This window comes from Berghia stephanieae, chromosome 2 (genome assembly GCF_034508935.2).
Source record: "Berghia stephanieae isolate SIO BIC M18660-M18661 chromosome 2, UCSD_Bste_1.3, whole genome shotgun sequence".
Taxonomy (NCBI): Eukaryota; Metazoa; Mollusca; class Gastropoda; order Nudibranchia; family Aeolidiidae; genus Berghia; species Berghia stephanieae.
In genome coordinates, this window is record NC_088361.1 from 66,470,115 (window position 1) to 66,482,349 (window position 12,235).

Genomic DNA, 12,235 nt, shown 5'->3' on the forward strand with positions numbered 1-12,235 from the left:
GCCTCTAAGTGGATCACATTATGAATTCACAAAAATCGTTATTTTAGGGAATCGTATTTTTGCTCTCTCTCTCTCTCTCTCTCTCTCTCTCTCTCTCTCTCTCTCTCTCTACTCTCATTATATATATATATATATATATATATATATATATATATATATATAATATATATATATATATATATATATAATATATATATATATATATTATATATATATATATATTATCCCTCTGTGTGTGTGTGTGTGTGTGTGTGTGTGTGTGCCTCTCCCCATGCTCTGGGGAAAAAAGTTGACGTAAGGAGTAAAGAGATACGTAGTAAAAATCACCATCGGTATCAAGAGATGTTTACCCACTTGCCAAACGCCCTTTTTTCTTAAATAAATAGAGAATGAGTGCTTCTCGATAAGCGTTTGTGAGAAAAAATAGTATGTTATGTTAACAACAAGATATGAAGTGAGTAGAAAAGTGCCAGAAGACAATAGAGAATAAAAAAATTTTCGCGGCGGTGGTGGGGTTTGAACCTGCGACCTTATTGGTACGACAACTCCGCCTGGCAGGTGAGAGCGTGGCTCCACCGTGTGAGCTATCCACGAACACAAAAATATTCGTATCAAACCCAAGTCATTTCTTGATCCCTCTCTCACCCACTTCTGGAGATCGCCGATTCGTTCGCACACCACCTTCGCGAAGTTATTTTTGACCAGCAGTTAAGCTTAATAGCCAATATTCTCAACACAAACAGATAACATAGAAACGATTGAGACATTTAGTATGCTCCTGTGTATGGGGTGAATTTTTAATTCAGAAAAGTGAGTGGAGCAGGCACTTATGTTGGTAACAACAAGATATGAAGCGAGTAGAAAAGTGCCAGAAGACAATAGAGAATAAAATTTTTTTCGCGGCGGTGGTGGGGTTTGAACCTGCGACCTTATTGGTACGACAACTCCGCCTGGCAGGTGAGAGCGTGGCTCTACCGTGTGAGCTATCCACGAACACAAAAATATTCGTATCAAACCCACGTCATGTTATGTTATCCACTCAATATGCTCAGTGCTCTTTACAATTGGGTCCTAAGCACTGGCGGGCGGTCTATTTAGCGAAGTTGCTTTGTGCCGCCCTATAGTTTCCCCGCATAATATCATATACAGTAAACAATAAAATTCAATTTCCAAGTTTTTTATAACATTACAAAATTGGCAAATACTACTTTTTGTCACCATTTCTAGCATATGCTGTCTTTGTCAACACTCGTGCGCAGCTATCGGTACACGACGGTTGGTCAACCATCTGAGGCATCAACCAAAGTAGCCTCGGCGTCATTGTGGACGCTCCCTGCTCTTCCTCGTCGCCTAGTACGCGATGCGACAACGTGGTAAAGGTGAGGTTGAGAGCCGCCTTGATATATTTTTAAAATACAAATGACTGTTCTCCCGTGTTTTAAAAGTAAGGCTATCCATATTCCCGAACAAAAAAATATTACGCTTCACTAAAAAGGGCAGGCCGGCAAATCTAGTTTTCAACACCTTCAGGTCTTACTTGGGAGAAATCAAAACCTTATCCGTTTTGGGTTTTTTTTCATTGAAATAAAAGGCTTATTTTAATCAAAACATGCGAACGAAGAGAGTAACGATAAATATAGATTTTACTGATATTCGTTTTGCTTAAATTGATATTTATCATTAATAAGAATATTACACAAATCATCCACCGAGGAGAGTCCCACGATGATATAAATAAGATCCAAGTCCATCATCCAGGCATACATAACAGTTCAGCTTGTAGTATGTGGACCTATTGTCTTTGAAGAGGTTAAGTATAGCGCTCCATGATCCTTCTCTAAGTCTCCAAGGGTCTCCCTCTCCTCCTTGTTCCCTGTGGGGTCCATCTGAGGGCGATCCTTGGTTCAGTCGGAGGACATGGCCATTCCACATCCATCTTCTTCAATTCATGCCGCCTTAAATTAATCGCCAGCAATCGCCCCTGGTCCAAAGCCAACAAGAACGTGTAGGAAGAGACATGCAGCATGGATTGCTCTATATAATTTACTGTTGAGAGAGATAACGTTGTTGTCAGACAGGTAATGATTTTATACCAAAATATGACGATGAAATGGGAGTATAGAGATTTTTCCATGGAAGAAGAAGTTTATAAACCTACATTGTGTGAGAAAGCCAGCAAATGAAATGGATTATGCATCCAAAACTGTCCTGTCACCACGTGACTGGTTTTCCTTGTTCGCATGTATTCTGGACAAAGTGAAAAAAAAGCGACGAATCCCAAAGAGTGGTAAAGAATGGTCTTTGTTCCAAAGATTTTACCTCATTCAATGCCCATACATACGAAAACTAAGACTTTTCAAGACTTTTCAACTCAAACGTGAAGTCTGTCCTACTGTATGGATGTGAAATTGGAATCCATCACAGGCATGTATAAGGAGAGTACAGATTTTTGTAAACAGGTGCATGCGTAAGCTACTCGGAATACAATGGATGGATAGAATGAAGAAGTATGGAAAAGAACACAACAGAAACCAGTCGGAGAGGAAATAGGAAGAAGACGATGGAGGTGGATTGGACACACCCTTAGTCGGAGAGGAAATAGGAAGAAGACGATGGAGGTGGATTGGACACACCCTTAGAGAGAATGACTCCACTATAACAAAGAAAATATTGGACAGGAACCCTCAGGGCAGAAAATCAAGGGGAAAGCCACGAGGAACATGGGGAAGAATTAAAGAAGCTGACAACTCAGAGAAGACATGGAACGAGATTTTTTTAAAAGTTAGTTCAGGATAGAGAAGTATTGAAACTGTTTGTCTGTGGCCTATACCCTGACCCAGGGTGATAAAGGCAATGATGATAATGATGAATGTCCATGATCCGCTCTCCCGGTGTAGCACGCCAGAATGACTCTATCGCCAAAAAGACTAGAGTTAAATTGGCGTACGCGAGACAGACTCTAGAGTTAGCCTCGCGGCCGCGAGACTAACTCTACAGTTTTCCTCGCGTACGCCAATTTAACTCTAGAGTCTTTTTTTTTGGTAGAGTCATTCTCGCGTGGTACACCGAAACTACCGTGTCAGCTCTAGATTTTTTAATTATTTGTTTTTGTGGAAATACTGTGAATTCATCTCTTACTTTGTGAAGCTGTTGTTTTGTACTTTTTTTTTAATTAAAAAAAATATTTTGTCGTTAATAAGGAAAAGTCAAATTTTAGGATGGTTTCAAAAAAAGAATATAGAGTTAAATTGGCGTACGCGAGACAGACTCTAGAGTTAGCCTCACGGCCGCGAGACTAACTCTAGAGTGTGCCTCGCGTACGCCAATTTAACTCTAGAGTCCTTTTTTGGTAGAGTCATTCTCGCGTGGTACACCGGGCTGAACGGCTTACCGGACTCAAGACTGTTATAATTCACAGGTATGTATCCATAATTTTGGATCGTTATATTATAAATACAGCCACCCCAAAGTGGGATTCGAACCTCCGATCTTACGTGTCGAAAGCCTATCGTCATACTAGTACACCATTAATATATATATATATATATATATATATATATATATATATATATATATATATAGAGAGAGAGAGAGAGAGAGAGAGAGAGAGAGAGAGAGAGAGAGAGAAGGGATCTGGATTATAGTTATATTGTATTGTTGTTGCTAGTGCCAAGGCTTGTTCTCTCATCTAAAGCTAAATTTAGTGTTTTATATTTATTTTCCAAGTCCGATGAAACAAATAAAATAGCTTTCCGGGATAAACATTAGCAGCTCTCTACATTCATTTTCAAAAATAGAAGCATACTGAGGGGTCAAGTAATTTATTTTGAAGGCTATTTTATGACGCAATCCGAGATAATCTGGATAAGGTGGTGGCTTACCTATTTCAAGTGTTATTGATCATCGTATAAAATACAAACCAAGCAGTCAGGGTATCAAATTAGTAGTATTTCCACGTCTAGTGTGGACATTCATCTTTATTCACTTCCTCCAAATCCGTCTCTGGAAAAAAATATATTCCTGAATAATATTGAGACCTTGAAAGTTTTTATTTAATATTTTCATTCAAAGCAATTTGTTTACAATTAATTGTATTGTTAATGGACATAAATGAGATAATGAAAGCGATATTGATGATGATGATGATGATGATGATGATGATGATGATGATGATGATGATGATGATGATGAATGATGATGATGATGATGATGATGATGATGATGATAATGATGACAACGATGATGATGACGATTATATGGTGACGTTGATGATGACGTTGATGATGATCATCATCATCATCATTAATACAGTAACAGGAATACTGGTAATAATAACAATAACGCTGATAATAAGAAAAACAACAACATTACTGATGATGATGATGATGATGGTGATGATGATGAAGATGAAGATAATGATAGTGATAATGATTATACTACTACTACTACTATTACTACTACTACTACTACTACTACTACTACTACTACTACTACTACTACTACTACTACTACTACTACTACTAATAATAATAATAATAATAATAATAATAATAATAATAATAATAATAATAATGATAATAATAATAATAATGAATGGTCCACTTATCCACCTGTGCGTTCCAGACCTAATTAAGCCTTGTACCCATTTTGTATTGCATGCTGGATTTATTGTGACCAATTTGTATTTATTATTCCAAATATGTGCACGTGGGTCGCATCAAAACGGTATAATGTAAGGAGTGAACGGGTTAAACGTCCAAAATTAAAATATAATATTTTTAAAATTTAGTCTGTCGCTCTTTTAAAAAATTTAATCACTGTTCTCAACAAAATATGTAAACTAAACCCAAGTTTTATTAAGTATAAGATGTGCACTTATTTGCATATATTATGTACACATTAGGCTACACAATGAGTACACGTTGCCCCAACAAAATACCGAGTGCGTGAATGGGCCGATTAGAGAGAGACGACGATTGGGATTGTTTGGAAGCTTTAACTCTGCCACTTGTCATTATGACATCCGAAACGCTATCGCAGTCTACATCTACGCCAGAATAGAAACAGAGGGTGGAGCCTACCGTGATATAACATTTTACAGAGGCCTAATTTCATCATAAAAGTTCTTTCCACTGATAGGTGGGTGGATATCGCTTTCCAGATTTGATGTCCTTATATGAAATCCTGATATTTTTGACCAATCAACGATTGCTCTTTTGATAGCTCGCTTGTCAACATGTCTCAGCTCATCCCTTGATTTATGATCAGGCATCACAGGCGGTACATGTTGTGTAATTTCAAAGACCACGGTTGACCGAAAGCGACGAATGGTTGTGTAATACCAAAAGCAATGTGACTTGGATCACGAGCCTTGTATGTATAGTTACGTCACTATCTCAACGCTCATGAATTCCTTAGTAAGGCTGGACTTAAAATCAAAAAACGAAATCTGTGTTTTAAACTATTGAATCAAACAAGGTACATGAGCGCGTTCGTCTCATTGAGTAACATGCAAAATGTTAAAACTTCAGGCTAATTCTATCACCCGTTGACTCAAATTAATACACGAAGAAAATATGCTAGTAAGTTGTAATACTCAGTCCTTAATACGCTTCAACAGTCGTATCGTCACTTCCCTCGTAATGACGCATGGTAACTTTGTGACTGGCTCTAAAGTACCGGAACAATGGCGGACGCCCTTATGAAATATCTCTCCGACGAGCATAAAAGTAAAAGCGTATCCAGAGAAAAAAAAAAACCCATTATAAATCTGATCATGTTTTGACTTTTACACATTCTGATCACAAGACGTATGAAAAGTTCTAGCCAGCATGAAGAATAAAAAGTACAGATTTTCTTTGTTTAGAACCACGATGGCCGCCGTTGCTGGGCGACGTGACATCAGATTATTGAATCCAATTTGACAGCTGCACAATTCTAGCACATCCGCAACAAAAAAATGATGACGTCATTTTAAATCCATCTTAATACAGTGAGGCTCAGTGGTAAGGTCTTTGCTTCGTACCCGAAAGGTACTGAGTTCGATCACCCGCCGTTGCGATGTGTGACGTTGAGCAAGCCACCCCACCCTTGCTCAATTTATGGCGCTGCACAGCGGCTTACGCCTGGGTTATTCCAGTCTTTCCTTGGAATAGACCCTAGAGACAAATTTCCCCTATGGGATGAATAAAGGGAATTTCATTTAATTTTTCTTTAATACGCAAAAGAATACGCTTCTAAGAAGCCTCCTAAGAAGTACACGGGGATTAACGAAAAAAAAAAAAAAAGTAGACAGTCTAGACGCCCAACACAGAAAAGAACTCAGTCGGGTCATATTTGTGATATGGCCAGACAAGATTAATAACCAATATATCTATGACGGTTGTAGAGTACGGCCTGTCAGTGATAGAATATAACAAGAGTGAAGGAGAAGTGCTACAAACTATTTGGGAAGACCTCTTTTAGAATCTATCAGCAGCATAAGGGCCCCGATCACATCAACATCGATCAATAGATAGAAATTAAAGAAGGGCCTGTCGATTGTCTGCAAAGACTACAACCGACAAAACAGCGTAAAAGTCATGATGGAGCGAGCATTTAAACTGGACCCCACTTATTGAACGGAGAAAGACGCAAAAGCTAAATATGTTGTTCAAGAACTCAAGAACCGCCACCATCCCTATTAACACATTGAAAAAACACGGAAGAAAAGAAAATGCATATGCACTGCCATTCCAGAATCAGTGCGTACAAACAGTCGTTCTTCCCCAGTACCATTCACGCACGGAACAACATCCTTGACAATGTCAGAGCAACCAATATCCGGATACTCCCAATATTCTTTAGTTAACTCGACTATTACGTAAATGGCATCCCATAACACCTAGATAGTTGCGTCAATCGTCATCACATGAAGCTGCAACTAATACTCTCAAGTAATAATGATCAATATATTCTTTTTAAAAAAAAGGATGTTTGGGGGTCAACATTGTTCCGTAAAACCGATGACCGATGTTATATTTTCATCATCGAGCTCAGAATTACCGACAAATCTAATAACGATAAAACTTTTTTTTATTTACATATTGATATACGAGTAACTTGCCAAACTAGTACCTTTCTTACTCTCGATCAACGTGCAGGTATTTGCAGGTCTGATAACCCAATTCCTTATGGACTTATTGTTGTAATGGAAATCTCAAAAAATGACGCAAAATATTGTCCGTTACAACAATGTTAAACTAGGCCCTAAGTGGCTTTGGATGTCAGACCTGCATATATAATGTTAACGTCGGTCTCGATCTATGTTTATTTTCACAATACAGTCAGTAGTATAAAAAGTATAATAGACAACTGCCTGTTCATAATAGAATCTATTTCTACAAATGTTGCGTTTCTCCACTAATAATAATGATGATAATAATAATAATAATAATAATAATAATAATAATAATAATAATAATAATAATAATAATAATAATAATAATAATAATAATAATAATAATAATAATAATACTCAGGCCAAGATCATGTTGGGGATTGAGCTCATTATAAAATCGAATCAGTTTCATAACGATGACCCTCTTCTTTCCTGCACATGCGCGCTGCATAGTTGTCAGCCATAGTGAGCCCATTGTGTAGGCCTACCGTCCTATATCTTGATGGATCGATCGGTTCATAATGAATGAAAATTACTGAGATATAACCTAAGATCACTACAATGTAAGTGATGTTCATTTAGCTTGATAAGCTTAGACGTTTTATCTTATCGTTCATGCATGTTCGTTCGACGTGACACTTCAATTTTACATATTCATTTCAAATGTATCAAAGTCAAAGCCGTGCAACAAAGCACCAAGATTCCAAGCCACCGCCGCCATTCTGAAGCGCATCATCATCGGCGTCGCCCTTACCTAGTGTTGAAAATCATATATTAAAATAACTTGTATCGAGGTAGTTTGGGAATGATTTATCACTTTTATCGTACATAAAATATGTTCACGTTAATATATTTGTATTTTATTAGAGTAAAAATAAGAGGTGACCCTAATAATATAAGGCAATAAAAAATACGCCGAGCCGATAATATGATAATTAATAATGGACGTTCCCAGTCTTGTCTCAGTCGGCGGTCGTGTCTCAGTTTGTCGGGATTCAAGATTTTTTCCCAACACGTTCACACTTTCTAAAAGTAGATAAATCTTTTGGCTATTACTATTACAATTATACCAAACCACATCTTGTTATCCATGCATTTTTCACACCAAAGTAAGGAAGCAAAGCCAAGGACTAGGACTAGAGAGCTGCGCCGGTGTTACCAATACTTAGCTTCTATACCAGGATAAATCATTCGTTTGGACCGAAAAATAAATAAAAAACTTACCGCTTACCGTCAAAAGCAGTTTAGATTTGAAGATGCATTTGTTTTCTATCAAAAAACATTCGGTAATGGACAATCCTTGATGAATTTCAAAAGTTGTGTTGAAATTATATCCTAATTGTTTTCATGATTAATTCCTCGCGAAATCGTGTGGGTATCGTTTCTGTTATCAAGGTACCGCCTAGCCAGGCAGGGTTGCCAGATCATTTTTGAGTAAGAGACCAAACTAGCTATAGCAAGAGGCCAGATTCCTCGGCAGGAGCCCAAATACCACCAAGGCTGTCATTATTCCCAGACGCCTGTCTGGGGATAATAAAAATTCGTTATCCCCAGACAGGTGTCTGGGGATAACCAATTTTTGTTATCCCCAGACACCTGTCTGGGGATACTATCCCCAGACGCATGTAGCAAGTGGGCAGAAAGATTTTATGCAAAATGCCAAACTAGGCGTGAAAAATACCAAATATTCTGGAAAAAATACTAGTGGTTGTGTCCCAAAACAGTTAATATATCAAGTGATATTTAACACAAGATGAAAGTAAATAGTGATCAAATGTCAAATCCAGCTCTTTTAAAAAAAATATTTTAAAGCAAATGGATCAATGAAATTTCTTTTGTTACTTTGATCTGAAAACGTCAAACTGGCAATTCGACTTTTTATTTTCAACCAGGAAGAAAGTTGTTAATCATCAAATCTGTTCATAGTCCACCAACCATTTAAATTTTCATTACCTACCTACCTGTTAACTTTATTGACCATCTCTTGTTTCTATAATTTGCTCATTCTGGCCACAATTTTGGGGACGACCGGGAATAATTTTTATGTCGCGGACGAATTCCTAGGCCATGGTGTTGTTCGCCCCAAAGCCCAAAACCCACACTAGGGGAGGGCATCCGGGTCACCAAAAGGTCAACGATGCTTTAGGTTTTGAGAAGTCAGGTCATCGACGACTGAGAAGGTACCGACCTCGACTTAGTTCTCGATGCTTTTCTCGTCTCGAGAATCTCGGTCGTCGATGCTTCTCGTACTGAGTCCCGAGTCTCGAGACTATACTGCGCGAGCGACGCACGCGTTACTAACAATGTGTACTATCTGCATTGTTCACCCCTCTCTCGTCGGCGATGATTTCAGCGAAGCTCGAGACTTTTTTGCGTCTCGATGCTTTTTTGAGTCTCGAGACTCAAAAAAGTCTCGAGCATCGCTCTAGTCATCGGTGCTTTCATTCAATACCTAGTCATTGGTATTGGGTATTGACGTTATATCATATTTTAAACAGCTAACAAAACACAAACGTCGTAAATAGATCAAAATGGTTATAGGTATCAATGTTTTATTATTATACAAAGTGAATTTATTTAATGTATTTTAAGTTTTAATACAAAAAAGCCATCCAAAGCTCAGTTGAAGTGCTACTTCTCGGAATTCCCGACTTTTCCTTGGTCATCGAGTTCGGGAAGTTTTGAGTGTTGGTGGCCGATGACTTGAGGTATCATCGAGACTTCCGCTCGACACTAACCCACACCTGTTATTTTCCTGTCTGCTTCGCACAAGACAATACAATTTAGTATCACACGTCCACAAAACTAGATCCAACAACATACTTTTATTCGAATCAGAGATAAAAATAACTACCAAAACAAGGAAGCAAAAATGGTGGAAATATGTTTAGCTCATATATGAATTTAAAACATTCCGATAGCGGTGTGGATAGGCAGCTCAGTGGGTTAGGCCACCTTTCATTTTACTCCTTTTAGCTGCACAGATTCGACCCAGTCGCGACCGACCCCCCCCCCCCCCCCCCCCCCCGGACACACGCACATTTTTTTTTTTTTTTTACTTTTTCTTTCTTTCTTCCCAATTGGTTTTCATTGTTTTCACTTTTGTTCCGAGTTCCGAGCAAGAGTTTTTTTTATATCAGTTGAATTTTTTATTTCTCCGATAATATTATTTCATTATAATTTAATTTGCTCTAGATCTATTATTGTTTTTTTGTTTTTGTTTTGGTCAAATGATAATAATTATAATAATAATAATAATAATAATAATAATAATAATAATAATAATAATAATTGTAATATTTGTTATTATTATTACTATTACCATCATAATCATTATTATATTATTATCAATAATAATATTATTTTTATTATTAATACTCTTATTATCATACTATTACTATTATTATTATTATTATTATTATTATTATTATTATTATTATTATTATTATTATTATTATTATTATTATTATTATTGTTAACACTATTCCCTGCTCCGAGGGAAATCTCTCTTTTTCTTTTTTTTTTTTTTATATTTTGACCTAAACCTTAGAGTTTGTTTTTTTTTGCTAAACCTTTATGTAAATGTTCCGTTTCTGAGCATGAATTTCTTAAATTGTTTTTATTTTTTAAAACAATTATTGTTTTTATTTTTAAAACAATTATTGTTTTTTTTTCTCCTCTATCTGACCATTTGGTCGCTCTCTGAATATTTCTGTTTGTTTGCTTTTTAATTATTTATTCTTTTTAGACACTATTTGAGATCGGAGTGGGGACGAATATATTTGCTAGAAACTAGAAAAAAACAAAAGAGAGAGAGAGAGAGAGAGAGAGAGAGAGAGAGAGAGAGAGAGTTTAATAATAAAAAAAGAGGTGGGGGGAGGATGGATGGGACATTTATTCCTTTCAACGTTCTGTAAAAAGAAGACGGAATTTTAAAAAAAAAAAAAAAAATACGTTACCAGGATTCGAACCCACAACGTCGATTATGGTCAAACTTCCAGGCAGACGACTAAACCATTCGGCCATGACACCCACTTCGAAGTCGACGCATATTGTGTATATGTAGTAACAACTGATTTTAATGTTGATAATTTTATGTTTTTATAGATATTTTATTAACTTTCCTTATTTCTATGTGCATCTGGAAACATTCCATGTTCTGGAATGTGGATAATTGTTTAAAAGAGCGGAGTTTCAAATATGCGTCTGGGGATAGTAAAAATTTGTTATCCCCAGACAGGTGTCTGGGGATAACAAATTTTTATTATCCCCAGACAGGTGTCTGGGGATAATCACAGCGTACCACCAAACCCACCTTAGCCTCGCGAAAACTCTTTAGATTTGTTAAACAATTTAGATAGGATAAGGAAAATTCGTATATATAGAAGCATTAGCAAATGCAATCTGTGGCGTTAGCACGTGTTGCATTTAGATATTTAGATTGCCAAATAAAATAAGTTTTACCGGTACCAGAGTAAAACGATATAACGGGGAAAGTCAGAGGAAGCCAAAAAGTTGGTTACAGGAGGCCAAGTGGCCAAACCAAATTTTGGGAGAGTCAAATGGCTTGGGGAAAAGGCCAAATTTCTCAAATTTGGCCACCAGGAGGCCAAACTAGCAACCCTGGCCCCAGGTTTTTAAAAAAGTTTATTGGGAAAAAGATACGGAACAAAGTGTCCATAGATAGGTATGCAATTTGGTGCATTAGTGCAGTAAAAAGGCCTTTTTTTCTTTTATTCAATAAACTTGACTGCTGGTGGACCCTAGGCCTCTCTACAAGTCCAAGAAATAATACTCACTTTTTCTCTGCTCCAACGAAAATATCTACCCCCTACCCCCTAATTATTTGTAGCAGACGACAAATTTCTCAAAACGGTCACGTGACACTGTAAAAACAACACAGGAAGTCCATGAAAGCTTATTTACGGCATTTCCTTTGAACCGTGTAAACAACAAAATTTTGTTTTCATTCGACTCAACGGGTCAGATTGGCCGGTATTTTTTAACGAACTAAAGTTCTGAAAAATCAAAATGTTTCTTAGAAAGGTGAAAGATGGTAGTTTTTGAAACAGAGGT

At 37.0% G+C, this 12,235-nt stretch overlaps 1 protein-coding gene across 2 annotated transcripts in view; it reads left to right on the forward strand.

The window, feature by feature from the left end:
- The first annotated feature begins 7,590 nt into the window (after window positions 1-7,590).
- LOC144965374 (uncharacterized) overlaps window positions 7,591-12,235 on the forward strand; it is a 63,755-nt gene continuing 59,110 nt past the window's right edge. Inside the window, exon 1 of one of the 2 annotated variants that reach the window (XM_078900639.1) lies at window positions 7,591-7,722. The gene's annotated coding sequence lies outside the window, so the exon portion shown is untranslated. The remainder of the gene's footprint in view (window positions 7,723-12,235) is intronic. The other variant, XM_078900640.1, reaches the window with a different exon arrangement.